The sequence below is a fragment of the Lolium rigidum genome, chromosome 7 (assembly GCF_022539505.1).
Source record: "Lolium rigidum isolate FL_2022 chromosome 7, APGP_CSIRO_Lrig_0.1, whole genome shotgun sequence".
Classification (NCBI taxonomy): domain Eukaryota; kingdom Viridiplantae; phylum Streptophyta; class Magnoliopsida; order Poales; family Poaceae; genus Lolium; species Lolium rigidum.
Window position 1 is genome coordinate 279964908 of NC_061514.1, and position 7754 is coordinate 279972661.

At 47.7% G+C, this 7754-nt stretch overlaps 1 non-coding gene across 1 annotated transcript; it reads right to left on the reverse strand.

The window, feature by feature from the left end:
- Positions 1-7161: 7161 nt before the first annotated feature.
- Positions 7162-7242, reverse strand: TRNAL-CAG. Its single transcript has one exon. It is a non-coding gene; the product is annotated as a tRNA-Leu (tRNA).
- Positions 7243-7754: the final 512 nt, after the last annotated feature.

The following is a 7754-nucleotide window of genomic DNA, read 5'->3' on the forward strand; positions in this document are numbered from 1 at the left end:
TCGTCCTCAGACGAGTAGTCGCTGATGTCCCCGTCCCTCTCGGCCGCCGCCTCCGCCTCCATGAGCACGACTCCGAGGCGCTGTTGCCGAGCGCGAGGAGCGTGTTGCCGTTGGCCTGCTTCCTCATGCACTTCTCCATGGTCGCCATGACCTCTTACTTGGAGTAGCAGCGCTCTCACGGCGGGTCTGGTCGAACGAGCAGCGGGCGTCGGGCCTCCTTCGTCTTGACCTCACTGGCCTCCTTCTGCTTCGCTGTGGACGGATCCATCCCCACCGTGGACGGATCCATCACCACCATCGACGAATCGAGCCACCGCCGCTCAGACACCGATGGGAAAAATCGGATTTTTCTGCACCTCGATGCGGAATACTCCAGGAGAGCAAGCAAGAGGCGAAGGCGCGCGGGGAGACGAGAGGCAACGGAGACGCACACGAGGAAGAGGACGCGCGAGAACGCGGTGGTGATGCGGGTGGCGGCGGCGGCCGACCGCGAGAACGCGCCGGAGAGCGGGTGAGAGGGAGGACGAGTACAGGGATGGTGAGTGAGCGGCTGTCGGCTGTGCGGGTGAGGGAGCGACGTGAGCAAGGGCAAAATTGGAAACCCGGGAAATTTCGTAGCGTGACAGAAGTTGAACTACAAATCCTAAAACGTCTTATATTTCGGATGGGAGGGAGTACTTTTCATCTTCTGTTTGCGTCGGGTAGATGGAGATAGCTCAAACTGTTCGTGTTGCTATTATTCACGAGATAGATCATGGAAGTGAAAACACCCCGCCATGCCTCTCTCTTTTCCAGCTCAGCTTACCTTTGCGTACGCTCTACCATACCGTGTCCGTGTGTAATCATGGATCTAGCCTATACAAGATAGGTTCAAATAAACCAGAGTACACAGGGGTTACAAGAGAGGAGAAGAAAAAGAAAAACACACACCGACAACACACAAGACCGAGGAGAGAAAAGTGGCCACCCCACAAAACTGGGGGGCAGTTGGCTGATGAGAATACTCATCGCGACCCAAGCACAGCGATCACAAGGAAGAGTCCCGAGGACACACCAGAGGGGCAACCCAGCTCGAGGCTCCATTGAAGTAATCGTACGACTTTGGTCCGCCGAGACCCAGCAACGACACTGCACCATCGACGTAATCGAAGGACCACGTGCATCCGAGACCACACTACGCACCGACACCACCTGTGTCGAGGGTGTCGCCGAAAGGTCGCACGTGGCCGAGACGACGCCACGACGCCTGTGTGCTGGAGTCGAAGGGAATCACAAAGCAGAGACACGCCCATTGAGCACTCGCACATGGAGCACCCTCGACACGCCAAAGAGCTCCGACAAGGACCCGACACCGAAGCCCAGCAACCGGTAAGAAGACCACCACCACCACTGCCACGGCTCACCTCGCATCGGAGAGAAGACCACACCCATGGCCGCCATCTGCATCACCATGAGGCACACCAGTACAGATAGGAGCAGCGTCCTCTGCCACTAATGGGAAGACAGAGGGGCTCAACACCCAGCCACGACAACCCTTCGTGTGGGGAGCGCGTCACCACCATGGCTGCCACTGCGAAACCACGGCACCCGCCAACCCTAGCGGCGAACCGCTGCAGGTTGATGGCTGAGTAAAGAGGAGGCGAGCCCGCAGCCACAACACCAACCAGCAGTGGCCAGCATATACTGCCGCCAAGATGACCGAAAGCCGACCACCACCGGACCGCCAGAATTGGAGAACTCATTGACCCGAACCGGAAACGCCACACCATGTGGAGGCAAACCAGAACGGAAACGACAGCTCCGCCCAGCACCATGCTGGCAGGAGCACAGCACAGCATCCCTCCCAAAACCCACAATTTCGCACGGCACATTCATAAACCTAGCCGGAAACACTGAAAACAGGCCGCTCGGTTTCACACTGCCGGATGATCGACACACACGCACTGCGCTTGCTGACTCGTGTTTGTCAGTCTTAAATTGACTTCCACGGGGTGACACGACATGCGTCTTTCAGTTTCAGGAAGGAGTCCATGGCGAAGCTACTTTATCCTACCACAGTGCCCCAGCTAGCTAGCGAGGTTTGACGAATTAAGCTGCTGCTAATTAAGCTCAGGCCGTTAGATTGCACATCAGCGTCGTCGCAATCGAATTAGAATTGAGGTGAGGTCGTCAGTTACTAGCAGCTGATGGCTACAGGCATCGACTTCGAGGCGTCACAGGTCTGCTCGGAGTTAATTAGCAGTACAACGGCGGTTAGTGATGAGTGGTTAGTCCAAAGACCTCCTTGATTTGGTTTAATCGTCGGTCGCCGGATTAATTTGGAGATGACAAGTCGATGTGGAGTTGGGGATAAATTGGTCTAAACAAGTCAGCGCGCGTGTTCATATTGATCCTAAGGCGCTCTCGCGAGCAATCTACGGCGTTTGCAATAAGCCCATTTCTTTTTTCGCTTCTAGAAGGGCTTCACTCGGAAGCTATCTTCCGATCTTCTCTCAAAAACTTGTCTCCAAAATTTATTTGAACTTTTAAATTAGAAGTTTAAATAAATTTGAGAGATGGATCTTCTTTTTGAACAAGGAGATGGATCTTCTAGGCAAAAAAAAAAAACATCGGCCAAGTGGTCAGTCGAGAAAATATTAGGCATCTCCATCAGGCCATCTCATTTCTCACGAAAAAATGCTCGTTTTGATCCGTTTAGTCACCCCACGAACATGCCACTGTACCATTGCGGCGGGTGCTTCAAGACGATGAACGACAGCGAGGCCGGCCCCTGCTGCGTCGGTGAGGCGAATGACGGCGAGGAGTAGTTAGCTTTGTAGATTATCTTTGTTGTAAAACACCTCGAAATGCAACAAAAATATGTCATTTTATTTTTTTGTGCCACTTACATGCGGGCTAGGAGAGGACGAGCGCCTACAACCAGGTGATATGCGTCGTGGCGGTGCGGCCAACCTAAATTTAGGTTGAAAATGTGGTCGCAGACGTGTCAAATATTTTGGTCACGTAGATGGATCATATTTACTCTGAAGGCACCACCATTGTGTTTTCTTCTAAAACGGAATGGAAGCATTTTGCTCCATGCCGGGTGCAGCGGATCCAGTCATGTACCCTATACATAGTCCGGTCGAAATAAAGGCAGTCGTACGGGAGGTGGCAATTTGGCTCATAGGAGCAAATGCTCTCATTATATAAAATAATTAAAAAACAATTTAAAAAATGTTAAAAAATTCTGATATAAATTTTTTGGTGTACATCTTGACATTCTATGTTAGTGCACAAATTTTGGTGGAGAAACAACATTTTATATGTCGTGTACAAAAAAGACAAAAAAATATCCTGTACGTAGTTGTGTTATAGCATCAAAACTTGTCTTTTTTACAGGAGCCACAATTGATTTTAGTTTTTTTTGAAAACTTGTGGACCAACACAAAATATCTAGATGTACATGTAAAAATTTAGTTTAGAATTTTTTAACACTTTGAAATGTAGATTCACATAATGGGAGCATATACTCCTATGAGCCAAAGTGCATTTCCCAGTCGTACGTGACTGATCTAACGAGTGAAGGATGGAGACATTGGCAATGGCCAATGACAAGATGAAGAAGAAGAGCAAGATGGCCGGAGCCATGATGAGACCATACATGACGCGTGCTGTTCCTCGTCAGGTCGCTATATCTCCGGGGACCCTTATGCATGCATGTCCTTGAGAAGCACAGCGCCAGCCAGTCATGGGCTCATGGCTGCCGGCAAATTACCGCCGGTGACTCACACAGTACCCATGCTGCTCCTGCAATCTGGCCATTAGACGTGCGGAATCATCGCCGGCCGAGGCTCTCTCTAGACGCCGACTCTGAGCATGGGCTCGCACACGGCCAGTCGGTGAGTACACTGCACCCGCCGGACTAGGGGACGTCGCCGTCGATCGGCTTATGCCATGGCCGTGATCGGCCATGTCCGTGTCTCATCTCATGGCGGCTCATCAACTTCATCCATTGCCGTTCTCAGATCAGCGGGTGGGGCCGCGGAGCAAGAGCCTCAATCCCATGATTCCATGAGGGAACTCCATGAGCCATCATGTCCCGACTCCAGCTGTGTGGTCTGCCTTGGCTCCCATGATTGGGTTGGGCCGGCTTTGCCTCGCTAACGATCGACATCTTCATGCGTCCACATAGCAGTCACTGTTAACGGCCCATTCCAAATGAGCATGGCCACAGCAACAACAATAAATCCTTTAAAGAAAGTCAACTAAGCGTGTTGGCATTTCCTAAAAAACACACACACAGCGTGTTAGGATTATGATTCATCGACGATTCTGGACAGCTTCTGCCGTGTACAAGAGTAGTAGTACAAGACGTGTATCGCTTTCCGCTCTACTATCTAGACGTATCCATGTCGTGCTCACACAATCTGAACGCGGTGTTTGCACTAACATGTCAATGCCGTGGCCACGACACGTCAAAGCTAGGTAATCACAATGGTACAGTATGCTTCTAAAACGTTTGCGATCTGCCGTGTGTTATGCTTGGAAGGAAGTGAGTGTCAACTGGGATCCCACCAAATTCCCACTTATAGTTATAGGTTATTTTCCGATTTCAGTTCAATCACTTGATGTTTAGATCGTAAAAAAATAATGCTGGATGTGAACATAAGAAACCAAGTGATGTGTTTAGATTATTTCTGCCACTTCGTGGTTCATTCTAAATGGATTTCTGTGTTAGGTTTGGCAGACAGAGCAAAAGCATAAAAATAATTCAGGGGCTCACATGGACTGTACAATTACAAAAAAAAAAAAAAAAAAAAAAAACAGAACAGCGCACCTGAGCCCACATGAATTGCGCCAAAAAATTCCACACTTGGTAGGCCAGAGCCTTGAATGAATGATCAGGGAGCAGAGAAGAGGTCAAGATGAAAATGCACACGCCCGACAAGCCTATTGATCTGGTGAGTTATGGGCCCGTGATATTTCAGGCCCAACCGACTTGACAGAACCCACGTTTGACAGATCAGTTATCAGTTATCACCTTTCTCTTTGGAGCTGTTAATTAGGATTTAGGAGGTCCGTCATATGATTCCTTCCAAAGAGAAAGAGAAGGGTCATATGAATGCTTTTATTCTGGTCACCCACGTTTTTCTGTATCAACTTTGGCTTCATGCATGCATCCATTTGTTTCAGATGGCGGTAGCAAACTGACAGCTTAATTCCAGTTTTGTGTGACATGCATCTCTGTATTTACCTTTTAAACACGATCTTGCCTTTTCTTTGTATGTTGATCTTAGACTATGCTACAGCAGCACATTGTAGATCATGAAGTAGGTAGTACTACTGTTTTCAGTGATGTTGAACTAGCCCCGAACTCAAAGTCGTCTTTAAAATGTCAAACTTCATTTATGAATCTCTGATCGATAGTGTATCTCTATTGTGTATCCCTTAATGAGTCTGTGTTAATAAGGGTCCACCAATTCTAGAAGGTTTCTGGTGATAGGGCCAAACGAAGGCAATTCAAGCACTTCTCCTAGTATGTGATCAAGCTATCATGCAGGTCTGGAATCAGTCTCAGGAATGTAGGCACAGCTAATGACAGATTGACAGGAGTGATAAATACAGTCAAGCGTTGCTCTCTAGCCACTCCATCAGAAAACAAGTGTGAAATTCGTCAGAATATCTCTTTTATTGATGCCAACAAACTGAGCAACACAAGACAGAGTATCAAGCTATCATGCAGGGTTGGAATTAGTCTCAGGAATGTAGGCACAGCTAATGACAGATTGGGAAGAGTGATTGATACAGTCAAGTGCTGCTACTCTAGCACTCCATCAAAAACAATCGTGCAATTCGTCAGAATATCTCTTTTATTGATGCCACGGAACTGAGCAAGACAAGTAGCAGTAGCATTACTTAAGGAGGTCAAACAAAGAGTAGTCCCAGAGTGTCAATAATATGGAATCAATGATGCAAGAAAAAAAGGAGAGGGTTGTGTCAAATCCATTGACAGGTGCTCTGTTAAACTGTCATTCTTGAAGCCAAACTTCAGACTGGAATGAGATGAGGTGAACTTGCGATAACGAATGAGCCACCATCCAACAAAGCACCAACTTATTCAACCCATATTCAAGAGGTCAGTCCCATTTGAAAGGGACTCCGCCAACTATATGGGAAATAGACCGCAACACCCAGTAGGGATATCGGCAGGTTTTGGATTTTTGTGATAGGAAGCGGCCGAAGAAAAATGTGGCAGCTGGCCAATAGTTACCAAGATGACAGGTTCAGGAGACAAACTATTTTGCTAAGATCAATGAAGCAAAACAGGCCCAATTACTCCGAAAGCGACGAGTATTTGGTGCTCAGATCTCTCTCTGTTGACATCTGTCCTTGCGTCCATGCCGATTCTCTCGGTGCGGAGAGTGACAGAAGATGGCAATCTAAGAGGCGGCGACGAACTCTGATGGCGACGGTTGCAGAGGTCCGAGCCATCTGGATGATTCAGCTCGAGGATGCAGTGATGCACAGATCCTCTCCGGAGCCAAACTGAAACTTATGCTTGGACGAAGCCGGAGATTTCTGGCGGAAACTTCAGAGACGATCTCGGCAGTGCGCCGGCACGTTGTTCGCCTTCGTTGATAAAGGAAACTGAAAAACTCGGAATCGTTTGCCTTCCGTCAAGAAAATTCAGAAACTTTAACTTGTGATGCACAGATCCTCTCCGGAGCCAAACTGAAACTTATGCTTGGACGAAGCCGGAGATTTCTGGCGGAAACTTCAGAGACGATCTCGGCAGTGCGCCGGCACGTTGTTCGCCTTCATTGAGAAAGGAAACTGAAAAACTCGGAATCGTTTGCCTTCCGTCAAGAAAATTCAGAACTTTATCTTGGTTGCGTCAAGAAATCGGAATCGTTTGCTCTGCGTCATGAAAATTCAGAGACATTCTCGGTAGTGCTCAGCTGTGTGCCGAAGATAGAAGTTAGTTGGCTTGCGTGCTCCCTGGTGGCATACTGGCATTGGTGCGTTGCTTACACTAGTGCACCGGGCACGTTGTTTTGCCTCAATTGAGGAAGGAAACTGAAGAAATCGGAATCGTTTACATAATGTTTTCTTGCTTGGACGAAGCCAAGTTGAGATAGCGAGAAAGTTGAGATGTGGAAAAATAAAATAAAAATTGTTTGTCAAGAGTGGGATTTGAACCCACGCCCTTTCGGACCAGTACCTGAAACTGGCGCCTTAGACCAACTCGGCCATCTTGACTAGATGCTGATGTTCGCGCACCAAATTTATATATAGAGTCTCTACTTTATCTTACCTTCTCACATTTCGCTACAGGCTTTGGCGTCATACCATCATAGGGAGACCTCTGACGGACTGGGTACAGTCAAAAAAGTAAGGCAGGTGATGTTCTACCTGAGCTGTACCGTCTATATACGTGCTAACTAACTTACATTTATCTTACCAACTTCCTGCGGCAATACAAGTATTTCACAAAGCTAGATGAAGTGCGAACAACATAATTAGTGTGTGTGTGGAGATGGGGAAAAAGTAGATGTAGTTCATCCGACTACACTTGATAGCATTAGTAGTGTCGAAAATATTTCTAACTCTGATAATGGTATGTGTATAGTAGATGAGATTCCTAGGGAGAGCCTGGCTTTTGAATCTTCTGTAAATAGTATTTTAGCCCACACAATAAAATCTAGAGTTACCTCTGCCAGTAAGGCTAGAAAAAAAGATGAGGATTATGAGGATGTATGTGTGAAATGGAT